We start from the raw sequence: 27444 nt of genomic DNA, 5'->3' as shown, positions 1-27444 counted from the left end.
GCAATTTTATCACTGACTTTGGGTATCAGGCAAAGATGTTTTCCCACCTCATAATTAACTTCAGAGTCCTGCTTTCCTCATGCACGATATCACCACTAGACTGTAATATATCTACTGTAGACAAGCATTATATTCAGTATTATATTATAATACTGAAGTAAGAGGATTTTTTTTACACATGGGAGATAGGGTCTATCAATATTTAATTTACATATATAGAATCTCAACTTTGAAAGCACTTCAGATTTAGAATAACTTTTTAGTATTAATTTTCTTTAGCTAGAAAAGGTTGTTAAATGTGCATTTTTTTGTGGCTTTGGAATACACCTCTCTGTATGTTTGTCTACTACCAAAACTTATATTAATGTGGGTTCAGGTCATTGGCTGATGTGCCCCTGATTTTTTTTTAAATCTGATTCTGTGATTCTGGTCCATATCTTCTGTACATGTTCACATACACAGACATAGAACAGTGCCTCAAAATCCCAATTCTTCATCTCTTTCTACAGTTCAGCCGGTTTTGAAGCTGATCAGCATGAACTCTTCAATAGTGTGGATCACTCCATTAACAATTATAGAGAAATTTTAATAAAAGCAATTTCCATTCCTCTTTAGGGATGTAATAGTTAGAACACAGCACTTCATGCGAGTGAGGGCTGAAGGTTACACATCTGGCCTTGTGCCTGAAAGATATTCCCAGAGGTCTGCCAAGATGTTTACTATCTTATAATAACAATTTTATATGCAGAGTATATTTCTGTGTGTCTTGATCAATCAAGCAAGAGCTTTCTGTGTGTGCCTTGTCCAAATAAAATGAGATTCCATCAGATTTCATGGCTGGATGAAGTTCTTAGGCTCTGATGAAGTTAGAGCTGTGATTTTTGCACTGGATCATTTCACTTTTGGGGCATAAAATGTCAATAAAGTAAAGATGCATACAAACTTCTGCCACAGGCATTGTTAACACAGAATAGAGAAGACATTCACTGTTCTTGTAACTATGGTTGCATATCTGCATGTTATGGGAAAGTGTAAGATTGTTTCTGGTTTCATAATCCCTACTAGAAATGAGAATTCCAGTGAGAATGAAAGAGTATACTCATAAAAAAGACTTTCTTGGAGCTCAGAAATAGAGAAACAAATGCAGTGCACCAGTCAAGGAAGAGCTTGATGTATCTTTCAAAAGAGAATGGCTCTCCAGGAGGAAATGTCAGTCTAGCTTATCCATTTTATTGTTAGATGATATAATTGTGTCTTATCTCCAAATCACTTTTAAAAAATGTATTTATAACCTGTGGCAGGCCTACGTCTCTAGCTGTATTTGCTAAATACATATTTGTAAAGTATTCACAATAACATGCAAAATCCTTACATTTCTGTGTCAACGATAAAGGAAACTTTATCAATCAGTGTTGAAATCAATCACACACATGAGAAGAAAATGCCTCAGTGCAGAGCTGAAAACATTGTTATTGTGGTGTTATCTGTTTTTGTGGTTCACCTTTATCCTACCTGCTATCCACATCAGCCTCCTTGAGGCCCTGAAGTCATATCACAGAAGACAATACCTTTGGTGGTGATTCTGCCATTGTGAGGTGGGTTTGGTTAAACAGCTCTGAGCAGTGGTTTCACACAGATCAGAGCTTTTTTGTCCAATATCTTGCTGCTTGTTTGAGGTGAAATAGCTTAAAAAGATAAATTAATTTTACATTGTACTGTGGTGTGGAAAGGCTGCTTTTTACACACTGGGACAGACAGTTCTCCTCTTCAGATGATCATGTTTTATTCCAAATGCACAGCATATTAATGCTGATTACCTGGCAGTCCTGTGGAAGGTTTCATGCAGCTGAAGGAGTGCTTCAGGGTAGGATTTCTCCCACATGAGAAGCACAATTCCAACAATAATTTTTCAGGTTTCCTTATAAATTTGTCTCCAAATTTAGCCACAAGACTGTAAAGACAGTAAACATTTGGTGAGGGGAGGGGGGTCCTGCATTTTGGTGATCATTAAAGTGCCAGCTCCTTTACTTCATGTTTAAAAGCAGCACTTTATGCAGATATTAGATCCTTCCATCATGATTGAACTGAATCCAACATAATTTGAATTGGCTTGTACCATGAGACATCATGTACCATGGCATCCCCTTAGGATCCTTCAAAAAACCTAATTACCATTCCATATGTATCTGTTTATCAAGTAATCTTGTTTCCTGGGGATTGGCTCTTGAACATACCTGCAGAGAAATAGGATTCTTGTGAGAATGTTCATTTCTACTGCTTCAATTCAAAAAAACAAATTCAAAACAAAAATTAGAGCAGAGAAAATCCTAAAAGAAGCTTCAGAGTTACGACATACAACTTTCAACCAAAGTGGGTGTTTTTCCTTTGCCTATAAAAAATAAAGATTAATTTATTTGATTGAAGTTCTTTGGCACCCATGTCTGGAAGGCTATCAAATGTGTTCAGAGTTTTTTTTCTGCCAATTACTTTTAAAAAACAGGACATTTTTGAGGGCAAGAAGAAAAACTAATAAATAATATGGTTGCCACAGATGATATGACAGATCGTCCCCAGCCAAAAGCATGGGAAGCATGGAAAAGGTCTCAAGGAGCAGCTGGATTTCATGTCCTCTAGTCATTTCCTTTCACAGAACAGGCTGAAGACTGTGCTCCCTGACATGACTGATGGTGTGACCAAGGCAGTACGGATGTGTTTGCCATGTAAGGGATACATGTTAGGGGATACAGCATCATTTTGCTGCTCTGTGCTCTGCTGAGGCTGTTCTGGTGTGCAGTCTGTCCAGTACCACTGGGTTTGGTAACTTCAGGGTGGCACCTGAACTGTAGACCACTCAGTATTAAGGAACTTGTAAGTTTGCCTTCTTCCCCAGTCTTTAGGATCTCTTATACCTCAGTGGAGATAAAATGCTTCATGGATTTTTTGATTGATAGGGAAGTGGGTTTTCTGACCATATGTCAATCAAAAAGACCAAAAACTCTCACTACTATTTTTTCCTAATGTTGATGAGGATACTCTATCTTGCCCCTCTATTCTTTCAGTATTTTTGGTTTGTATGAAAAAGTCATGGCCCATAGTTGGAGGTTTCTTTTGGGCTGGAAACCAGAAACAGCTGACCTGCTGCAGTGTGAGAAAGGATACACTTTACAGAAAGTTGCTCGTAGCAGCAATGATTCCATTTAGGTCTCTCTCAGACTGAAAAGGGAAAAAATTTGCAAGTAAATGTCTTGTACAGCCACCTGCTGTATTTGTCAGTACAGCCACCTGCCATTGCCATATTGAGGTCAGCAGTCTCAGCTTCAGAGAATAAGAAAGGTAGTTTTTGAGCATAATGAATGAATGAAGCTGGTTGTTAACTGTTTTGGTTTCATGTTGCTGGGGCTGACTGGATGGCATTCAAAACCCTTATCTTGGTAAAATTCCTTCTTTGGCTGGATGGATTTCCATTTATTTATTTTAGAAGTATCTCATGCATAATTTCTAAACATAACTAAAAGTGGACGCAGCCGTTGTCTTAGCTCTTTTGTGCTTCCCAGACTTACCAATGAGGACATTCATTAAGGTTCTGATCCCCTTTGTTGCAAATATAAACAAAATCTGACAAAATTGTACGCACTTTAGTGCTGGAAGCTGACAGAATAGGGCAAAAATTAATTTTATTCATGAAAAATCTCATTAAGCAGGTCCACGGAATTAAAGAAATTGGCATCAGAGGTCATGGTTAATGTTCATCGTTTTGTCATCATGGCCACTCAGCCCAGTCTGTTCATGCTGCTTGTGTGACCCATGTTCTCCTTTTCAGGATCTATGTGAGTCTACCTAGACAGCAAAAAATTCAGAGGGATCTCAGGGAAAAAAGGCCCTTCTTTTTCATATGTGTCGAGAAAGTTACCACGGATCAGCTGAAACAGCGTAGTGGTCTGAACCATTTTTCCTGCTGATATGCAGCAGTGACCTGTAGAAGCTACACAAGTCAAACAAAACCCAGAAAGGTCATTCAGGACTCATAAAATCCATTAACTAAAGTACATGAAGAATTACTTATAAATAAATTGTATTTCACAAAATAAGCAAACACACAGTCCTTCAAGATGCAATTGCAAGGGACTGGGTCCTCTTCTCAGAACACTCCACTTTCTAATTTCAACAGTGGGAAATGTCCTCCAGGTATGAAGGGGTTGAAAAGGCCAGAAGAAGCATTTGCTAATTCCCCTACATTAAGTGTGGAGAAGCCTATATAGCTTTGTAGAAATACAAATACTTCTACTTTTTCTTTTGAGCCAGAGATTGGTAATTTTGATTAATGGCTGACTGGCAATAAGGATGTCTAACTAGTGCATCTTCTGTGTTTGACTGATAATTTTAACATCAGGAAACCCTTCAGAAGTACTTTTTTTTTAAAAAAAAAGTAAATTTTATCTTATCATGAAGAGGGATTTAATCTCACACTTAATATATATTATGATGTTCTATCAATTTTGTTTTTATGTGATATGCCAGCTACAATTAATATTTTATCAAAAAATAGTTGTGTCTCCTGTAATCATGTAATCAGTATGTATCTGACTAGTTCAGTAATATGAATTTTCAATTTTTAATGAAATAGAAGTTAGCAGTGCAAGTAAATAGTTGTAAATTGTCATCATAAGAATTTAGTGATTTTTTTTTATAATAAATATACATCATATTCACATATGCAGAATGAACAGCGCCACATTGCAGTTTCAGAAAGGTAGAAAACCATCTCACTCACAGCTCTGACTGTAAAGCAGGAGCAATATAGCTTGGTAGAGCAATGAAAATATTGCCTCCACCTGTTCTCTCCACCTGCAGAGTCAGACATCTGCGACGTTTGTGCAGGTGTTCCTGAAGCACTGCTGTTAACAGGACAGTGTTTTAACGTAAAGTGGTGCTTTCTCCTCAAGAGATGTGGTGCAAACTCTCTCCAGATGCTCAGCTGAGTTATTAGTGGCTCAGCAGTCACAGTATGGAGGCTTAGACAGGTGACTGGCAGTAGCCTGAGCACCCATTTGAAATTGTGTCATCTCTGAGACATGCTCTAGTCATGCTCTTTGATGGCTAAAATCCAAAAAAAATATGTAAGGCTTGTTTTTTCCTCTTTTGCAGCTGCTCAGAAGTCTTCAGTTATCTCTAGGTATGAGAAAATAGAACAGTGGTAGACTGAAGTCCTTTCACATTGTCTCTGGCTATCACTTTTAATATCTCTTTATCCAAATTGGGATACCCTTTGGACTTCATGATCTCCTTCTTCTTGATGAAAATTCCTTTTTACATCATGCAGCTCCCTTATTGCTCAGGCCATTTGTCAATCCTGCTGCCAGGGTTTGCCCTTTGTTTTGTGTAAGGCCAGAAGAGACAATCTCCTGGCTATGAACATGTCATCTGGGTCTGTCGAGGGGTGGGGTGAGGGGAGCCATGTAACTAGCTGTAACTAGTTATTATCCATTGAACTCATTAGGGAATTAGCTATTTATGTATTAGTGAAGAGATTTTGTTATGTAGTAAAATCTAAAAATCCACTAATATGGGTTGCAGTCTCCTCTTGAAAATGAATTTCTGACAACAGGCCCAAAAGACAAATATGAAGATGCTACTCATGCAATTTTATGAATTCACATTGTATGTTATTTGCTATTTCAGCACCTCAGTAAAATAATTCCCCCACTCCATTCAAATAACCACACCAGCTGAGGAATGCATGCTAGTAATTTAACATCCTTAATTAAGGAGTATTAAGCTGAGTTTGTTGTATTTTATCACGTGATTTGAGCTAGAAATTGCACATTTATCAGTTAGTGATTGGCCAGCTGTAAGAATGATTTAAAATTTGCCTACAAAAGAGTTTCAGAATGAATTCTCATTCTCTGTGTATGGCTTTTTTCACTTGAAAATGACTAATACAACATACCCTGTAATTAAGGGAAAGAGCATTAGACATTGACTATGCATTCTGCAAAATGCATTACTAAAAACTCTAAGGGCTCCATGGCTTTTTCCAGATGCATTTCATAGGACTTTTTCTACATGTTCAAGCTGCAAAGTCAGGGAAAGGTCCAGTAGGCAGACATTATGAATCCATTAGGTCTATTATTTTTCCTCACTTTGCATATATTCAGTTTTAATGGTTTGACAGAAAGGAAGAAAGTGTGTGAACCTGACAAAATACTTTTTATTATTAGTATTATTTTTATTTGCAGTCTAAAACCATAATGATCATTTAGTCAGAGCCTGCTCAGGATAAAACACTCATTAAAAGCTTCAGGTATGAAAACTCCCCTGTGTGAGACTGAGTCCTGCTGAGAAAAGACTCGTGTAACTCCTTATAGCTCTGCTCTGCTGTCAGACACTTCTCTTTTACTCAATGTGTTCCATGGCCTCTTGCAGCCCCTGGGGACCCCAATTTGTGTTCCATCTCTGAAGCTGTGATTGTCACACTTGCAGCAAGGTGCAGCCCCAGAACGTGGGACTGTGGTAATTGCTTAAGTCAGGCCAGAGTGTATATTCTCTTGCCTCTTTTATTTGCTTAGTCGTCATGATTTTATTAATTAACATGTGCAGCAGACTCCACCAGCTGTCACTGGAGCTTGCCAGTTATTTCCCCACTGGAAAAATATGACTGCAAAAGTTTCTATGTCTTGGCTTCATCCTGTTGCAAATATAGTTCTTAAGTATTTCTAGTAGTAAACTTTGCATCCAAATAGCCATACCTATGTTCTAGGAGGTAGAAATAATAAGAACTTCAAGATACTATCTCCATGACAAGATGTAGGAGTGGAAGCTGAAACAAATGTTCTTTCCAATTTTTTGCTTTTTCACTGTAGTGCATTGTCTGGGTGATTTCTATTTAATTCAGCTTACAGTCAGTGGTCATACCCTCTTTGGACCTGGGAACTCACCACACAGAGAGGTAAAAGAGCCGTATATAAAATTTGAGCAAGGGTAAAAGAGGAGAAATAATAACTTGGTTACTAGGATCTTCATTTGACCACAGGAGGGCAGGATTTAGGAGAAAACTTTGTGGTGCATTAAGATCAGAGAAAATGAAATTAGAAAATATTCTGATGGTACACTGTGATTAAAATATTATTTTGACTGAAATATTGCAAAATATAGCAATACAAACATTTTCATATATCCACAGCATGTCTGCCTGGTTTTGTCAGTCCAGATTCAACTGTGACCTTCAATACCCCAACATTAGAGAATACTCAGAAGTAATGCTGCATTTTGACTGATTACTGTAGTTATCAGGGCTGTGTGTATGTCCCAAGACTGATCTTCTCATTCCTGCCATTTCAAGGTAAAGTAAATGATGAAAGAATTCTTGTTTTGTAAATGTGAATCTCCAAACGGGTTAATTAGAGGCAGTGTGAGCATTTCTACTTATTTTCAGATGAGATAGAAAACACTTGTATCTTCAATGTGAGAAGCAAGAAACCTCCCACCTATGGGTAGTGACCTGATTGCATAAGTGCTGCCCGTTTATTATCCCTCACAGTAGTGTTGAAAAAAAACATTTTAGCCACTCACTTAAGGTCATCCATGTACTCTATCACTGATCCTGGCTGAAGCTGGCAAACACAGCTTCTCACCTGCCCCATCCTCGGTGGGAACAGTGGTTCTGTGTCTCTCCTGTAATTGAAAGAGAGACACAGAAGCTGACATACCTCAGACCTGATGGGACGTGAGTGCTCCTTCCTTTCAGCCTCTGTGAAGAGTTAACAACTCAGCTTAAAGTCACAGTGTTTTGGCCTGAGACAGAGGGAAGGACCCAGTCCTATGCTCTGCTCAGGGTCTGTGATTAACAGCAACAAAGGTGCTGTGCTCCAGTATAGCACAAAACACTGCTCATTTGAAGTTAACGAGTCAGAATTGGCGCTGAAAGGGATGGAAGCAGAAGGAGCTGCACTCACAGCTGGAGTCAGCTGAGAGACACTGTAAGAAACCATTACTTGTCAGCTGTAGCTGTTGTAGCCTGGCTTCTGACACAGGTGCCTGCCTGGAGCTGCATGAAAGGATTTTAACATGCTCACACCTCGAGTTTGAGAGTGGATTTCGTGCGCTTACAGATAAGCTATGGTTAAGCTGGAGACTGTGACCTCAGGTGCCTTCCTGTTATATTATAATAATACAATATTATAATATTGGCTTTTTGCAATTATTAAAATGGATGCTATATGTATAATGTTAAAGTAACCTTGCTATAAAGATATAGTTTTTATTTCTGTTAACTAAACTTAGACATTCTAGTGAAATGGCTGATATAGTTATACCTGTGGTAATTGAACTGCCTGCTTGCTTGGATAACATCCAATGAACGTGTGATGAAGACCCTGCTACTGATATGCCAACTATCAGCACCTACCATCTGAAAAAAACATGGACCAAAACCCAGGCTGGAGGTGATAATAAGAACAGACTAAAACCACAGCCAAGAAATGTGCATGCTCTAAATGAGGAGGAGCCATGCTAAACAGTTCTTGGAACATATAAACTAGTTTGGAGAAAAGTTTAAATGTGCATGATTGTTTATGAATATGCAGTAGGCTGATGCAACAGAAAAGGTGTGTAAAGGGTGTCCCAGAAGTAGCAGGTGTGCTCTTGGCTGAGTGCCAAACACCCAGCCACTAAACTTTGCTTTATTACCTTTGTCTCCTATTGTCCTTTATTAAACTTTTGAATTTTACCAGGAGAGTGAACCTCATTTTTCATTCTGTGCTGGTGTAGCTCCTGATTCTCCAGATCACATCCTCCTGGAGCAGTGTTGCTCATGACTGAAGTTCCTCCTAGCTCAAGCGTGTGCTTGAAGTTGTTGCTTCAACTCTGTTGCTGCTTTCTTTGCAGAACTGCAAAAGGGGGATGAAAAGTATAAAGTGACAAAAATGCAAGGGGCTGGATGAGGAACCATGCTCTGAAAGGCCACTTGAGCTGTGAAGAACTTTCTTAGGAAGAAGGGAGAAGGTCTCATGAATGATGAAAAAATGTGCTGCATAGCAGAGAGACAAAAAGGGACATTTTAGCTGTTTTGACTCATTCTCTTTTATGCTTTAGCACTGAACAAGGACTCAGACAAATTATCTTCTGCCTGCTTCTGAAATCTAAACAAAAACCCCAATTCAAACCTAAATAATAGCCCGTGGACTCTCTGCCAGTTTTCTGCCTCTAAAAATATATATAGTTGAATTTAAGACACAATTTAGAAAGTAAACATTTCTAGTTTTCTCATTAGGAATTAAGGAAATAGCAAAAGGTCTGGACATAAAAGACAATTTTGAACTGAGAGTGTGATATTATTACTGAAAATGGATAATGGTTACTGTAGACTCTGGCAATACTTTGACACTTGGATTTTTTAAGTATTTTTACCACTATGAAAGCTTGAAAACCATACTCTAATGGAGAGTCTGGTGAAATAATCAACTGTATACATTGCCAAAATGCACAGACAGATTTACCTGAAGCTATTCAAGCATTGCAGCATACTAATACATGGTATGTAAATGACTTGGGAAATGAATACAGAATCTTTCTGTGGACACACAGTCCCACAGCAGGTTCTCTGCCAAAATCTAAATAGATTTTAGAACTAGTGGTTAGTGTAGAGCTGAAGATGTAGCTCTCCAAATTGATCAGAAAAAAAATATAAAAACTCTGGCAAAACAACAGTACAAATACAGTTTGGAATTAGGACAAAAGAGACAAATCGTATCATAGAGTCACAGACTCATTTAGGTTGGGAAAAACCCTTAAGATCAAACCCAGCTGTAAACCTGAACCTTAACAAAAGTGATCCAGGTCCAGGACCTTGAACATGGACCTGCTGAACTTCATGAAATTCACACAGGTCCCTCTCAGCCCTGTCACTGTTCCTCTGGGTGACATCCCCTTCCTCCAGCACGTCCACCACCCCACTCAGTTTGTATATACCAGTCTTGTTAGAAGAAGACGGGTACCTACCCTTTCCATTTAGATACACAAATGTCCCAGAATTCAGCTGTCACTCTATCACAGTTGAGAGCATCAGCCTTACAGTAAAGCTGTTCTGACTGTTAAAATCACTAATGCTACTGGGGAGGGTTCCAAAAGTGAAATCAAATGTATGATTAGTTACGTCTGAATTATGAGTCAGTTTCACAGAATGTCTTGTCGTAATGCTTGATGTGAAGATATCGCCTCTAGTCCCAAAAATATCACAGTCAGCAAAGAGAAATGAGTCAAGAAATGAATCTAAGAAAAATGAATCCGTCAAGGGTCAAAGCCTGTAACAACTAAGAAGCTAACCCTCTTAAAACTTGGTAGTTTAAAGCATAAATTGTCTACAATGTATAAATAAAACACCTGGCACTGTTAGGCAGAATAGCAATCCTTTTAAGGGAAAGAGGGAAATTAATTTATTTCCAAGCTGTTTAAGATGTATTTAATTACATTAAAACAAAAATGTAAATGTAATGATAGAATCTGAAGTACACGTGTAAATTATGATAATCATATTAAATTTTGTTATCTTGTTTGAATTTTGTTATCTTGTGAAAATATGATGGAAAGCAAGTGAAGAATAATAGCTTTTCAGTTGAGCTAAAGATCAGGTCTGGAATGCAAAGCAGCTTTACAGATTACTAGCTAGAAATGGTATCCTAGGACTGGGGAATGATAGATTCAATGTTGCACTGCTAGGACTTGCACTTCCCTTTAATTCTTACATGTCAAATAAAGAAATTACTCCTTTTTGCAGGACATCAGATTTGTACCTCAATCAATTAGAAATTTTCACTTTCTATTGAAAAGTTAAAAAAGGAATTTAGTGTCATTTACTATATGGAAAATGACCACTCTAGGGCCAGCAATTGCACCATAGGAGAACACAGGGAAAAAATTGTTACTGCTAAGTACAGAAAGCTTACTCAAAGCAAAAACATGATTTTTGCACAATACAGTCTGTTATTTATTGCTTTCCAAGTATCAGGTAAGTTATGTCAAAGTTTTCTTTCATTAAGGTTCTGATCTTTCTTGCAGGAGGTAACATCACACAAGCTCCCTCCTCTTCCTTGACATACTTAATGAATGTATTAAGTTTAAAATAAGCTATGTGTCTCAGCATGCTTATTAACTTCTAGTTGTACAATGGCTCAAGAAAAAGAGTTGACAGGATGCCCAAGCAAGTAGCAGGTGCTTGCTAAGAACTTTCTTCTGTATATCTTAAAAAACTGCTGACAAAAACAGAAGCCTGAGGGCCCTACAAGGAGGCCCTTTTAATTATTGGTTTTTTAATAAAATACTGCATGTCTTTATATTTACAAGATAACCTATCTTACTGTAATTCATGCCAAAGCACAACAAAAATTTTGTTTTCATCAACGAAGCCTGACACTGTGAGGTTTTTGTGCTGGTACTTCATATTGAGGGGGAATCTTTTACCCACATATGATGACTATTTACAGTATAAATACACTTAACTGCTGAAAACCATCTAATACAAAAATCTGGTTTGGGTTTCTCATAGGGAGAATTCTTATAGTCCCAGGTGATGCTCCAAATGCTCTCGTTGTTTCTTCTGAATACGCTTCTTTAATATATTTGGAATTGAAATAGAGAGTATGTCTGGATGACTGTGTATTTGACAGTTTTTCTCATTGCAAACCAGTATTTCATATGTAGGAGCTTGCATACAGGGATGTTCTTCCAATAATTTTCTGCTGTGTGAGTATTGGGCAGACAACAGATTTGGTGATAAGCACAACACACTTCTGTTTGTGATAGGAATCATATAAATCAGATAAACTAATTTTACATAGAGCTGATTATAAACTTATCATTTCACAAAGGCTGAAATTTAATGGCAGAGACAACACTAAGATAATTTCAGTACATGTTCCCTGCCACTTTTCACTTTTTTTAATCCACCTTTCTAAAAACAATCCTGAGAGCTGGTAATGTCTCATAGAGATTAATACCAACTACACAACAGAAAGTTCTAGGCACTAAGATATCAATACTTTGTTTTTATTTATTTGTTTATTTAATTTATTATTAATTTATTTTATTTATTTGTTTTATTTAAAATCAGAATATGCATCAGACTTTTATTGGCACATGAAAAGTAATTCTCTTCAAAGTCTTCAAAGCATAGTTCTGTTAGTTTTAATGTGGTGAATACTTCACATTGAAGTGCAAATATTTAAATGTTCAAGGAATCAGAGTTTTCTTAGAGGAGCTATTAGTGGACAACTCTATTTAAATTTCAACATTATACTCTGTTTAGTATAGCAAATCCACTCTTCAATTCTTATCATGGAATGAAAGCTAGCCATCCACATTTGTATGCCCACTAGGTTAATTCAGCTAATTATTACCTATCTTCAGTGATCAGTAGCAGTGGAACAAAAATAAAGCCTCATGTCCTTCAGTGTGCCTAGTGAACACAATTCTGAATAACTAGGCAAAGCACAAGCAGTAGCCAGCTTTGATGACTGCTGTGAAATTTACAGGAAGAAAATTCACCAAAGATGCTGTTTTCTTTAGGAAAGTCAGGAAGACTTAATTTAACTCCATAGAATCCTTCTGCTGGAAGGCAAAAATTGAAATAATCTCCTGAGCAGTTAGTTCAGTTGTAGGGAAGAGGCCACAGGGAGTGAGGGCCATTGTTCTTAGATGTAAACTCTCTCAGATCAATAAAGTTACTTCCTCTGTATTTAATCAATAAAAAAAAAATCCTACATTCTTCATACAAACAGTGAACAAGCTTAGCATGCTTTCATGGAAACGATCAGATTTTTATCAAAGATCAAGATTAATCACAGTCTGTAAACTGGGGCAATCCCACAGCGGTTTAGTTCATTGGCAGGAGCCATTTTCACTACATCTGAGCTGATCAAACAGCACTTGCCTGGTGGCTAAAGAAATGAAAACCTCTGTTTAGTGTAAACTTTGCAGATAATGATTTTGCCCCATTGGAGGCTTCTATATGCCACTTTGATCTGGTGAGCCATGAAAACATCCAAATACCCCAGTGCAGAGTTATCTGATAGAGAGAAGGAACATCTGAGTGCAGCACATCTAGAAAATTCAACACAGGTCTGGTGAATGTCTACACGTTAAAGAGAAATTTCCAAGTGTAGGCAAGAAACATGATCCTTCTGCTTGCTTGTTATAGTATATAAACACCTTACAGCAACAAGAAGCATTGACCATTAGATGAATTTTATTTGTAATGTGGTATGACCCCTAAATTTTGGCACACTTAATTTTTATTTCTATTTTATGGGTATATATTTTCATTCTGGTTTTCATTTTGTAGTTACGTCTTGTTGAAGCTACACAAAAATGAAGAATAAAGATGAGTGTAAATTTGTGTGTTCAGTACTGAAAAATACAGGCTATACCTGCATTTCTCTCATCCTTTGTGGCATCTGAATAGTCATCTCATGACACCTTAATTAAATTATATTGTTGTTATAAAATATGCATCGTGTGGGATAACTCATACATGTTTCATCAAAGTTTCAGGTTGCTTAAAATGGAAGCTAACCTTTCAGCATTGTGCCAGGCAAATAATAGGTGACTTGAACACCAGTTTTTATGGCTGTTTTTTATGTCATTCTCTCTGGTCCTGTTATTATTTGTAACACGCTATAGACAGATACCTGTTGACGAGTAGCAGCTTCCAAATCACCACATCAATTCAATAATTTGATGAAATTCTCAATCAAAATAGCTTGGTTTTGTGCAATCTCCTTCTCCTGGCCCAAGATACTTCAAATCAACCATTGTCCCTACTTGCTTTAGGATGGCCTGGGGCTCAAGCTCAGAAATATTCCACTGATGAGGTGGGATCCCACTTCTCTGAGGGAAAAGAACAAGCACACACGGAAGTCTCTAGAAGTACCTTACTTGTTAATTGTATTCAGGATAATCTGTTACACACAGCATTGTGGGCATCAAATAGAGCAGTCCTTATCACTTTCACAGCTGGAAGAGGAGGCTGGGTTCTTCTGATTTTAGTATAATACTCTAGCTCAAGCCCTCAGGTAGGAAGCCTGTCTCTGTCATCTTCATGCAGGAGGGTGAGGAAGGAATTTACCTCCAAATCATTGAGTCTCTGTAATATTTTGGATACCAGTCTCAGGGCTGGATTACTCTCATCAAGACAAGGCTCTCAACTGAAAGGAGTACATGAATAATGGAACTCAGTGGAAAAAGAGTGAAGATTCCTGACCCTCTGCTCATTGCTTGAGGAGTGCCCTGCTTTGGAATGCTGGGATTTGGCACAAAATGTCCCTGGTGTTTACTCAAGATTTTGTTATAAATCTGTGAGATCTTCCCCAGAACAAGGGAATGGAGTCTCTGCTACATTTTGTGCCAGGCTACAGTGTCAGATGCTCTCCTACCTCACCCCATGCTTATTGCACTACCACCTTCTTCCCACCAAGTCTAAAGAGACTCGCTGTGCTGAATATATTTAGGGAGGCTTACCTTGCACTGCATCATTTCATGTCAAAATACCATTAACCTTCTATATGTTGACCAAATGTTAACTCCAATTTTTAAAGCTTTATTTGAATTATGTTTAATTTAATCTGAATTAACTATTTAGTCATTATATGAGGAGAGAGGAAATACATGAATAAAAAGGATTATAAATTCCTACCATTCCCAACTGAGTGGTGTGAAAAGAAAGCTTTTGAGATTGGCATAACCTTGAATTAATGGAATCTCACCTTGAAATCTCACCTATTTTATCTGGAAAGAGGTTGTGTTTGCACATGGGCTCAATGACAAGAGGCTCTCCAAGCTAGATAATGTTTTAGCCTAAGCACATCCTCAAATAATTTATCTGAAACACAGCCAATTTAGTGTCTCAAGAAAGAGTTCATCTCTGCGTGGATGCTTACCAGCAATTTTGTTCTGAGGTTCACACTGACTACATTGGTGTGCTGTCACTTACAAAGTTGACAATTTGCCATATACAAAATGCAGACATATTTTAAAATACCACAGTGTTTTCCTGATAGCAATGCAAAAATTAAAGCGATAATGTGTTGTCTCCCAAATACCCAAACTTAGAGACAGGTTGAATAATCTTTAATAGTAAAGGGTAATATGACGCCTCACTGCACCAAGCCATTTCAGAGAAATATTGTATCTCGTTAGGGATCTGTGGAGTGGTTTGGCTTGAAGAGACCTTTAAAGGTCATCCATCAGCTTCAACCAGATCAGATTGCTCAGTGTTCCCCTCTCCTGTGACCTTGAATGTCTCCAGGAATGGGGCATTTGCCAGTTCTCTGGGCATCCAGTGCTAATGTTTCACCCCATTGTAAAAAAAGGTATTCCTTATAGCAAGTTGGAATCTAAACACTTGTAACTTAAAACCATTGCTTCTTGTTAGAATAAAGAGTTTCTGATAAAGAGTTTGTCCCCATCTTTCTTGTAAACACCCTTTTGTACTAAAAGGAAGTCCAGTGTGCAATGTGCAGAGGATTACTGGACAGTATGCTTCACTGTCCATTCTCCAGGCAGCTCTTCTGGGGTTTATAAAGGGATGCCCCCTTTATAATCCTATCCTGCTTCTGTGTTGATTGCCTGGTGAATGCTAGAGGAGCTTTGATAGAAATAGTAACAGTCCTTTTTACAAGAAGCTTATGAATCTTCTGCTTTCCTCTGAAGCCACATTGACTGGTGATAGAACCAGGTATAATCCAGCCATTGATTTTTACATTCACTCTCTCCCTGTCTCTGGGCAGGACTATGCGTTTCTGTTGGTATATGCCTTCGATGCTATGATTTCATTTTTCATCACCTTTAGTGATGATTAGCTTTGATTAATTCAGTTAAGGCCCATTGTCCCAGGAAAAAGAAAAACTGTTACATAAAATGTTAAGGTTTCTGCCTGAACAAAGCTAATAAATCCACATTGGTGTTCAGTAGAAGTCTAGGTCTTTAAACAGGTTAATTCCAAATTCACCCCAAAGATCTATTTTCAGATGAAGAATTCAGGTTTGAAATTATATTAGAGACACATTGAAAGCACAGGAGTAAGATACTCATCTGAAATCAACTAATGCTATTCTCTTCTCAGTGCTGCTGAGAAGTTTGCTTGTGACCTTCTGGCTCTGCCTTTATTGTCCACTGACTTTCATTCTGATAGCATAAAAAGATGTCAAAAACTGAACTGCCAATGGAAACTGAATTTATGGAGAAATATTGTAAGCCACCAGCTGGCATTTTATGCCTTAATCTCAAGGAAGATTCTTGTCACTTTCACCACTGGTATATTGAAGCTAGGACACTGACTTATAAAAAGTCATCTTATTGTTCCATTTTCTCATTGATAAACATGGCCAAAGAAGAGAAAAGAGAATCTACAGCAAAAATAACTTTCTTCATTTTCATGTAATTACTGATACAGAAAGATTGATAAAGGATTAATAGCCACATATATTTGTAGGTAGGAACAAGTGGAGAAGAGCTGGTACATTTAAATGATGTTCTAATCATCATCTAATGCTCTATGATTTTGTGTACTGCAGACATATGCAATAGTGAACTTGCACTTATCACTTGAGAGAGATTTACTCCCCTCCCCTCCCTTCCCCTTCCCTCCTTTGACAATCCTTCTCACAGATTACCCTCTGGTTTCTATCAATCATGCATGAATTTCTACATGTTTTAATTCTCTTAACAAATGAGTATGGGAGTCAAATTATTTCTTCCCTTCAAATCTCAGTAACCAAAATATTCAGACCTCTAGATGCTCCTAATGTGTGAACTTGTTCAGTGTTTCACCTTACAACTTTATAGCAAATAAGAGGGAAAAAATATCTTACAATTTTTAGAAGTTCTGTAGAAAATCTACAGAAAAAAAAATTATAAATCAGAAAAATATCCTTAATGCCCAATTTTAACCAAAGCACAAAATGCAATAAAATGGCATTAGAAGACATTAGTAGTTTAGTTTAGATGTAAATCATAAATTCTTCTTGAATGTGCAAACCAAAAATTAATTCCAACACTCAAAATCATTACGATATGAACAGGGCTTGATTTCATCTAGGTGGTGACAGCACCTGGTGTCAGAATCATCAAAAGGATATCAGAATCATCAAAAGGATAGTGTGACTGTGGTGTAAAGTTGTTGCAACGTAGACTTTCTTAGATCTGTGTTTTCTCAGTGTACAAACTCCAGAAGAGGGTAGCATTGATGGAAAATTATACATGGCCTGACTGGCTGAACCCAAAGCTCTTTATGGGCAGGTAGGTTCTGGCATTTAACTTTGAAGAAAAAGCTGCTCTTGTCTGTAAGAAATCTCTTAAATCGAATACTGCTCTTACTGGGTAAATGCCAGGGAAGTAAATGAAACCTATAAATATAGGTACAGTAGAGCACTTCCAGGGTCCCAAACATCAAAAATGACATAAAATTCATACACAGTATGTCTACTGTAATGTCTTCTAATTAGGTGCTCTATCTTTTTTCACTGTTAGGTATCATGAATCTCTGCATGGTATCAAGGCTGGGAAGATTCCAATATCATCTGCCAAATTTCTTCTGGATGAACCTACTGCATTTAATTATCAAGCTTTTGTAAGAACATAGTAAAATTCCTTTTTTTCTAATACATTTTTGAAGTCTTGCTGTATCAGTAGCTTTCATATATAATGTTTATAAGATGACCAATTGCTAAAACAACTGACAACAAGATGAACTCACCTTGTCAATTTGTTTTCTAGAATTTGTATTAATATGTTGTTCTGAGATACTGGTTGTATAACATAAAGGATTCCCTACCAGGAATGCTCAATACTATTGGTCTTTTCCAGGGTTACCCCTTAAAGATAATGAGATAAATGTTTCCATCCTCCTCTGCTCCCACTTCTGCAAATCCAAATTCTGACAAGATTCACATAGTGTGCAGTATTATCTAATTTTTTTCAGGAGTGGAATAGAACTGGAGCTGTGGCAGATCTTGGATGTCAATTTACAGAAGATAATATCCTGCATTGTACATTTCTTGATTCTAAATCAAGTATGATTCTCACTTGGTGTTTTTCCTAGGTATCTGAATGGATATGTTACCTGTGGCATCATTACCACTGCTCTGCTGTCTATAGAAGAGATTAAATAGAATTTAGAGTCTCACAGCCCAAAGACTTGTGGAGTTCAGGAAGAATGTACAGCCAGATTTAACCTAAGGAAATAATGGCTCAGTCTCAGAACTTTCATGCATTTGGGATCAATATGTGCAGAATAATGTTACTTTTTTTGTATTTATTTTTCAGATACATTGAAGCTATAGTTTATATCACGAATAGTATATATAGTATTTCATCCTGATTGTTTCACATAAAGCTAAAACCCCTAAATACTTTCAAAACTTTTTCTGGTAGGAGAAAAATCTCAGGTAGTTATTAAAAATTAAAACTTGATGCTCCAGTGTTTATGATGAGATTTTTTTATAGCAAATACAAATTAATGCTTTTAATTTTTTCTTTTAATGAATTCATTAGATATTATTTGCAGGGGATTTTGTTTCTGTGTTTATTTTTCAGTGAAAACAAACCCCAAGTTTTTCACAGAATGACAGTTTTTCCTCCACACTGTTGGGAAGAAGTGCTTAACACCTTTCTAGCTTTCCATATGAGAAAAGAATTCTCTTTATTCGCTCATGAAATTAAAGAATACCCATTATCTGAGAAAGTGGTTCAAGATCAGACATAAGTATATTCCTCCATCTTTCTTCTTCATGAGCTCTTAGGAAGACAAATATTCCCCACATCTTCTTCTGTTTTCAGATTTGGGACTTTGAAATTATTTGAATTTCATGTCTTTTATTGCCAGCTTGCATTTTCACCTGCTTAAATGAAGCTGTTGGGGGAAGCAGTATATTAGACAGCAGTCACAGCACACGTGCTGATAATGGTAACTTCACACATTCTCCTGCTGCCAGGGCAGTCATGTGAACTCACTATTCAGTGGAACAAAACCTATTTGTCACCATGCCTGTATCTCTATAACAAATTCCAAAATCAATCACTATAAAGCCTTAAATAATGTTTTAGCATATTGTTTTATAATTAGTGTTTCTGCCTTATTTTTTATGTATGTTTTTATTGCAGGTTGATAGTCTACTGCATTGCATGAAAATTATTTTATTTCAAAATCAGATATTTTTCAGAACTAAGTACTATTTTGTGGCCCTTGATACTCTGACTTGGTATTCTCCCGTGGTCTTTTGCATATCTGCTGAGTTTCTTGCCAGAGAGTTTTTTCTGGGGCCAGGTGTTACTCAGTAAGAGCTAAGTTAGTAAAACTAAAGAGTAAAAGAGATGGCAGGCTTTTCCATGGCCTGTTAACCACTCAGGATTCACTGACACAAGCTTCAGTGGAATCTAACAGCCAAGTTCCAGCTAAACTCTAGAAGTAGTTTTTCAAGAAAAACTGACTGCCAGCACTGCATACTGAACAGACAGTCCTTAAACTCCACTCTGCTGTGGAAGTTCATGTGCACTTGCACTTAAGGTTTCAAAATTAAACGTTGTGATATATATGTGTTATACCCTGTTCTGGTATTGCTGGTGCTTTTCATACAAATATTGCAGGCTTTATCACAAATAAGTTGTGGTTGAACTGTTGAATTCTCTTTCTGAACTCCTGTGAGACTTCCCAGCTCTAGGAGTGAGAGGTCAGGGTGGTTTAAGGTGTGATATATTTTTGGTTGAGATGTGACAAATACAGTGAATAGATGAATGCTAATTCAGGCCATCATATTTAATTAGGGCATCAAGACTGGAATGCAGTCTTCACTCTGAAAATGAGCTTTCATGATCAAAGTACAGCTACCTTATTTAAATAATTTAAACGAAGATCAATTTTAATCAAAGATGATACTGAGTATTGCATATGAAAATTACTACTTTTTTCTTTCAGTTTTGATGTTACTGTGTAAATGAGCAATTCCCTTGTTCAGAGTTATGTGGCATCTGGCTGGTAATATTTCTTTAGGGTGGAAAATTTGAATTAATATCTACTTAAAGGTGACTGCATGGCTAACACCCTCCATGTAGTAGTCAGAAATCTGTCTATCTATTCTATTCTGTTCAGTCTGAAATACATCTGATTCCAAATGCTTTAATTTTTCTTCTGTTACTGACTCAAACAATTATATATTTAGAGAAATTAGAAGATAAAAATGTGGTCAAATTATTTGCTTCAGAGAGCACAGATATTAATCAGGGTAAAATATATAATTGTGGGATAATTATTATTATTATTAATATTATTATTTTATTATTTTTTTTTAGTTTCTGTGAGAAAAAAGATTTTAATCATAGATCTGTTCATGTGCAAACCTGGAAGAGCTCATGGATACAGGTACACAAAGAAATGCATTCATGTGCAGACATTCACAAACCCAGAAGTAGACCTGACATCACAAAACAAATTCAAAACTCCTGATTTGGTTTAATAAAAAAAGGAGATGCATACAGAAACACATTTTTACTGGATGACACCACAGCCATGGAAAGTTTTCTATCGAAAAGATTCACAGCAGGTCATGCATGTAGGTTTAAAGCTGTAGCCTTCTGAGGGCCAAAGTGTGCTTTTGTTCTGTTTATCCACCAGGAAATCCTAATCCATAAACTTGACTTCTTTCTGTGTCCACACAAGAGAAGAAACCTGAGCTGACCTGTTCAGCTGGTTGTAAACCACCATCCTATCTCACAAGTAGAACTGAATCCCAAAAGCCATTGTTGGTAATTTATTTCATTGTTTCTTTTAACCTTCATGTTCTGTTCTAGTTCACTCTCTGGACATTTAATACCTTGAGTGGTTGAAACTTTCTGAAGGCTATTGAATTATTTTTTCCAATATGCCACAGTTATGAATATTCAGGCAAAATTTCCAGTTCACCTCAGTACAGACCCTGAAAATAAAAAGAAGAGCTATTATATCTAGCAAAGTGATGTCTGATCCATTCTTTCTGGCACTGAAGGCTGGCTTTTGTGGAATGCCACAGAACTTTCCACATCTCTGTTTTTAGTCTCAGTTTTATAATTTTCAAAACTTGAGAGTTTCTTAGTCAGCAAAGATTATTTCTTTTGATCACATTTATCCAATTTGGCAGAAGATTTGTCAAGCATCCCATAAAAAAGCCTGTTTGTACACTCAGTTATTGCTCCCTCTAACTGATCCATTTGTACTAAACAAAGGTGGGTTCTCCTCAGCTCTAAAAATACCCCATTGCCTGGTTTCTCCCATATCTTGGCAATTTAATTAAAAAATTAAAAAAATTAAAGCAAAGTGTCAATCATGAGCTAAAATAATTCTTGCCATTGAGTCTTAAGAGATGTAAGCTTACAGCATGGAGGCCCAAATGTTGAATTGCTAGGACTGAAATCTGAGAAAACCTGGCATATTCCTTGGGTTCCTAAAGTTTCAGTGCAGGAAAAATAATTTGTCTTTTTATTTCAGAAAATTATTTTTTCCAGAAAAAGTAGCAGTAATAGTACAAATGCTTGTTTATATATATATAATATATATATAAAATATCATTTAAATATATAAATATATATTATACACATATATATGTAATTTATACTGTGACAATCTCAGACTGCTTGTCATGTCAAATATATTCATTGTGACTATAACATTGTTTTTATTTTTAGAGAATATTATTGCTTATGGTGTCTCTACCCTATCAGAGTTTGGCTAGAAAAAGCCTATTTCAGCAGTTCCTCATTCTAAATAACTTCTTAGAAAACTATAGACTACAAGGATATTTTGTATTAATTAGGGGCTCCAAGTCCACCCAGTAAAATAAATCAGCCAAATTTATCACATAACTCTCTATACAGTACCAAACAAACAAACAAACAAACAAACAAAAAAATAACCCCTGTAAGTCCTCAAAATTAAGAATTATCACCATGCTTCAGATGATAATAGTGGATAGCAGAATTAACCTTGAGTTTATTACTCAGAGATTGTAATTTCTTATTAATCTAAAATGTTACCTTCAATGAGAAGAAATAGTGATTTTTCAGAAGATTGTATTTACGTAAGTAAACTGTCACAATACCGGTAATATTTCAAAATCAGTCCTACTAAGAGGTAGTGAAAGTAAAGAAAACCCTCCTTCAAATCTGAGCACAAATAAGCAACATCCCCTAAAGACCTGGCATTTTTCAAGATGCAATAAAAAAATGCCTTTATAAGAAGAAGACAGAATGGGAAAAAGTGGGGCAAATGACGAGAAGGTTAAAGCTAAGCGGAACAGGCCTTTTTTTGCTTCATCTGAGCAGTGTGGATGTTTTCAGGGCTGAGCAGCAGTCCCCATCTAATCTTCCTGCAGAGACTGAAGAGCAAAAATGGAGGCACCAGTTTGCTTCCTTACATTTTGAGAGTGATTGACATTTTTTGCTGCCTGTGCCAGTCATGAGTGCTCACGTGATTTCTCAGTGTATTTAGAAGCACAGTGGGAAGGTTCACACATCTGACTAGGTACAAAGAATCAATTTACAGCAAAAGGAAACATCAGATATTGGCACTTAAGCAGCATAGCGGTAGATAACTTGGAAATACCTCAAGTAAATTGGAAAGGCCTAATGCTTAAAATTGTGGATGAAAAAGAACATTACTTCAGAGGTAATGTGCTTTTGGTCTTGACTGGTATTTGAGTACGTTTTAATCACATATTAGACTGAGAATAAAAAATATATGTACATGGCTCCTTTCCTGTAGCATCTGTGTGTTTATCAAAAACTAACAGCCCAAAAGTTTTCCTAATGATAGAAGAGATTTTTTATAACAATGCTAACATGAAGGTGTTCTTTTACAGAATTCTTCAGAGGTATTAACTTTATTTTCCTCTTGTCTCCCTTATGTTCTGTTGTCTGCAACACAAGTTTGTCCATGTCTTCCTCAGGTATTTAATAAATTTTTGCTCTCTTTACCTTCTTAATCCTTCCTCTGTACTTTGACATCATAGAAAAAATAATAAATTAAATGCATCCTGAAAATAAAAAGATCAGTACAATCCTCTGGAAAGTGTATTTTAATTTTTTGCTCTGATGTTAAAGCTGAATTTCTCTTAAAACATGATACAAAATTGTTTATAAAAGAACAAGTGTAGTTTCTTTAAAGTCTGGAAATGTGATTTCCCTTTTCTATGAGCACTTCAGGAATATAATATATAGAGCTGCACTGAGAAGCACGCAGAAAAGGTTTATACATCAGACTTATCCTTTCATGTGAACCCACTAAAAGCATGGAGTATGGCTCACCAAATATCCCTGAAATTGCCTGGATATGAGTAAAATATCATTTCACTACAGGATAAAGTGCTCAATTTAAAGTGCAAGTCTGGGCTCTAGGGTAATATTGACAAAGTGGAGTTATTATGAACTAAAACCTCTTTCTAGAAAACTGAGCAGATATACCCATAATCCTAAGAGGAGTATCTGCTTCCCTCGTGGTAGAAAAAGTGTATATCAGAGAATTCATTATTTGTACATAACAAGGTCTGTAAATGCATTTTATAAAAGCAAACCATAAAATATAGAGAATAACAGTGCAGGACTGAGAATCAAACTGGTTTCACAGATGTATTTTCTTGTGCCATGGAGATCATAAAATGGATATAATCCTTCACTGGGAATGTCTTCTTCCCAGAGGACTCTTCAGCTCAGGAGGCCTGGAGTAACCTGTGACAGCATTCAGCCCCCAGATTAGGGGGGCTACCTGCATGAAGAGGGGACAGAGCCCTCAGCTGCAGTCACTTTAGTCTTCACAGAGCAGGAAGTAGATAAAGTGTCCTTTTTTGGTTCTTTTGAGGTAAGAAATCTCAATGCCAGAATTAATGTTGGAGTTTTCTTTAGCAGAAAAGGAGAATCAGCTGTGGTATTTGGAAAAACGTTGCATTTAAAGATATGGTCTAAAGGTAAAACATTACAGGGGTCACTGCACTTCTTGTTAATTTACCTTGAGGGAAAGCAGCTTCTCATGCAGGCACCCACCATTCTCTGCCTGAAGACACACTGGTGGATTTAAGACTATGTGGGATGAAGACCAGAGTGTGTACACCAATTGAATCCAGCTTGTGACTACACAAAAAAAAGAAAAAGGACCCTTTTAAAAAAAAGAATCAACTGACGAAATAAAAGTAAGGCAAAATTACATGTGCTGGGTAAACAATAGAGATATCTGATGAAAGGTGAGCCAGCAGTGATAAGCTGCTTAACAGTACATGACAAATGTATCTGTTTAAGCAAAGATGCACATTTTACCATTCCTCAGATCTCACAATTGCCAAGCATGGCTCCAATTTCTTGCTTTGCATTCCTGATCATACAAATTTCTGATTTGAGTCTCCTGTATAGGGAAGTGAACTTATAATAAATGACTGCCCGGGGGCAGGATTTTAGAGGAACCAGACAAGCTTTTATTTCTTAGTGGTTGCCTCTAAGCTCCTATGGTCACCTGCCACTTTTCAGAATTGCTGTTTTCAATTATGTGAACTGGAACTGATATCACTTTTCAAAGCCTTGTCAAAATTCCAGGTGCTGAAGGAGCTCCACTGAGGAGTTAGAGGCTGTGCACATGGCTCTGTACCTTTCTTCACTACCACACTGGATCCATCTGCATGTGTTGGACATCTAACAGCTGCTAGGCTTTGATTTTCTCCCTTCAATGCATCATGAATATTAAAACCTAATAACTTTAAGCTCAGTGCAGTATCCATTCAGACCAAAGAATTCAGACAGGCAATACCATTGGCTTGAGCCTGGCAGTAAGCTCATTTGGGTAGACACCGTTTCCACTGAGTTTTGCAATCCACCCTCTTCCTCTTACATGGTGAATGTATGTCCAGGTGATATTAGTGAAATAAGTGATATGCTCTAAATTCAAACACCAGCTCGCCTCAAGGTAACCATGTCATGTGATTCTGAACACAACTTTTTAATTTATTTTTACAGAATTTATTTTATCTCTTGGTGTTCCCACTGAAATTCATTGATATGAGGCAGTTTATTCTATATATTTTTATGTAAATAAATTACACATTTTGTAATAGAGTTTTGTAATGTTTTTAGTTACAACATAATGAAGAACAGAAAAACTGAGGGATAATTCTTAAGTAAATTTTACCATCTCCTTATCTGAAGAAATTAACAGGTTTCTAAGACTCACCTTACCTAGAATGAATGGTTTGTGTTCTTAGGCTATTCTCCTGCAAAGCTGACTTTGGTCAGCTTCACAGTTGTACTGGTATTCCTTTTTTAACTAGGGAATTTTGAAGGATAAATCATGGCAGAAGGTAACATTAAATTATCTATTTTCCCCTGTCATTTCACCTCTTTAACATTCCTACTATTAATTTTTTCCATGCTGCCATATATAATGGCGAGGCCATGGTGATTGTCCTGTGGAATAGAGATGGTCCAAAGGAAAACTCTAGTGGAAAAAAAAAATAAAATGTACCTGAAATGAGATTGTTGGATAAGCAGGAGGAGCAGACTGAAAGGATGGAACACAGAACTGGTGCTACTGAAAGGGCCTTTCTCTTTCCAGAGGTACTCCTTGTATATTTGCACCACTTCCACTTCAGACTCTTCTACCTCATAGGTCAGTGTCACATAAATATCTCATTGCTTTGAATCTATAAAAACTAACTTCTGGAATCTCCTCATTTCCCTCCATTTACTGACATATATTCACTTAGCTGATCTTTTACAACTACATAAAATACAAATGGCATTCACTATGCCTGAACAAGGAAACATAAGGTAAGATACATATATATATACTAACATATAGTATAGTTATAGATATATATAGATACATATATAGATACATATATATATAACTAACTAAATAACTACATTCTGGTAGTTAAGTATTTTAAGATATTAATTGCAGACACCTGGAATAGACAGATATGTTGATATTGTAGAATATCAATATGTATAATCAATATGTATAATTGTCCTTAAGAGACTTTATGATACCAGTATTCTTAATCTTCTGCTTTATATATATATATATCAAGTTTTATACTTTTAAGGTTAGCTTTGAGAGCTAGGGAAATTAAAACTGCTGGAGGCTGATGAGAGTTTTTTCTCTTGACTAATTAATAGCCATTTCTAAGAACTGGCAGTAATTTTAACTATTGAAAAGTGAGATCAACCTGTGAAAACCTACTTTAAGATGTAAGTCCAGGAATTTCTTGTTCTCTTTGGTTTCCAGCTTCTGATGAGGTAACTGGCTCTGTCTAGGTCTCCTCCTCCCCCCAGCCAGGCCAGACAAGGCTGCAGAAAGTGAGGGGGGAGAAACCTGGCTTGGTCTGTAGTTTTTACTGCTGAACTGAAACCTGACTCCATGAACATCTGCAGCTTTCCAAGACTTTAACTCTTTTACTACCTAAATGAGACTTGTAGATGAATTCTTTTTTCCCAGAGAGAGAGAAAAAATTATCAACATGTAAGAAAACACCATAAACCCATCAAAGACAGTAAAAAGAATTAAGTGTTAGAAAGAGAAAAGAGAATAAGAAGATACTTTAATAAGCTGAAATATTTTTCTGTTAAAGCTATGAAGATAGACAATAGTGTTCTAAAAAGAAACTGCTTTAATTCATGACAGAGTATATTAAGAAGAATAAAGTGTTTCAAAGTGTAGATTTTGAACAAATAGAGAAGTGGTTGTGATACTGTGAGATACTGGAACAGAGAGAAAAAAGTAATAGTTGAAGATTTGTGGCCTTTAAAAGGCAAAGAAAAACCTTCTGTTTCCAGAGAGGTTCACAAAAACAAATGAAGAAAACTTTTGCCTTTAAATAACTCATCCTTAAAAATTACATCCCCAGACTCATTTGACCCATAATACACCTCAAAGTGATGTAAAATAAGAAGAGTGAACTGATAGCAAAATTTCCAGGCAGCTGGCATCAGAGAAATAAAAAAACTATAAAAGAAATCATTTTTCTTGTGAAAAACTCCATAAATTAGAAGAAGACTTCTGTTTCTCTACAAAAACTGATGAAAAGATTATAGCAAAAATTGAGACTGTTTTAACTACCAAAGATTTTTTTTGTCTCTAGTTGTCATGTGAATAAAGAAATAGTTAGACAGTGAGGGAGAGAAGGGTTGTTCTAGAAGTTTTATTCTAGTTTCTTATTCTTGTAGTTTTTGTTAATAAACTTTCTTTATTCCTTTTAAAATTTAAACCTGTTTTGCTCTTGTTCTAATCCACATCTCCCAGCAAAAAAATAAGTTTTCTAGCGATTTTTTACTTGCTGCTTTAAAACCACAACATTTATTTAGTGCATTAGCCAAGAAATGAAATTGGCAAATCTAAACCACTACAATAATATACATATAATATATACATGTATAAATATATATATATTG

The 27444-nt window shown here is 36.5% G+C and overlaps 2 long non-coding RNA genes across 3 annotated transcripts in view; one reads left to right on the top strand and one right to left on the bottom strand.

The window, feature by feature from the left end:
* The window catches only part of LOC147648087 (uncharacterized), a 43354-nt gene extending 25015 nt beyond the window's left edge, over positions 1–18339 (top strand). The window contains exons 2-3 of the long non-coding RNA XR_015280597.1: positions 17518–17617; positions 18089–18339. This is a non-coding gene — a long non-coding RNA (uncharacterized LOC147648087). The remainder of the gene's footprint in view (positions 1–17517; positions 17618–18088) is intronic.
* LOC111940830 (uncharacterized) lies at positions 8701–26445 on the bottom strand. 2 transcript variants are annotated; one of them, XR_015280596.1, is made up of 3 exons: positions 26237–26442; positions 24017–24138; positions 8701–8885 (listed from the first exon to the last, which is right to left on the bottom strand). It is a non-coding gene; the product is annotated as an uncharacterized LOC111940830 (long non-coding RNA). The 2 variants fall into 2 exon arrangements; XR_002869725.2 differs by lacking the exon at positions 8701–8885 and adding an exon at positions 20309–20957 and having other exon boundaries at positions 26237–26445.
* Positions 26446–27444: the final 999 nt, after the last annotated feature.

Source organism: Cyanistes caeruleus, chromosome Z (genome assembly GCF_971803275.1).
Source record: "Cyanistes caeruleus chromosome Z, bCyaCae1.hap1.1, whole genome shotgun sequence".
NCBI classification, from domain to species: Eukaryota; Metazoa; Chordata; class Aves; order Passeriformes; family Paridae; genus Cyanistes; species Cyanistes caeruleus.
This window is presented reverse-complemented; position numbering and strand designations above follow the sequence as displayed.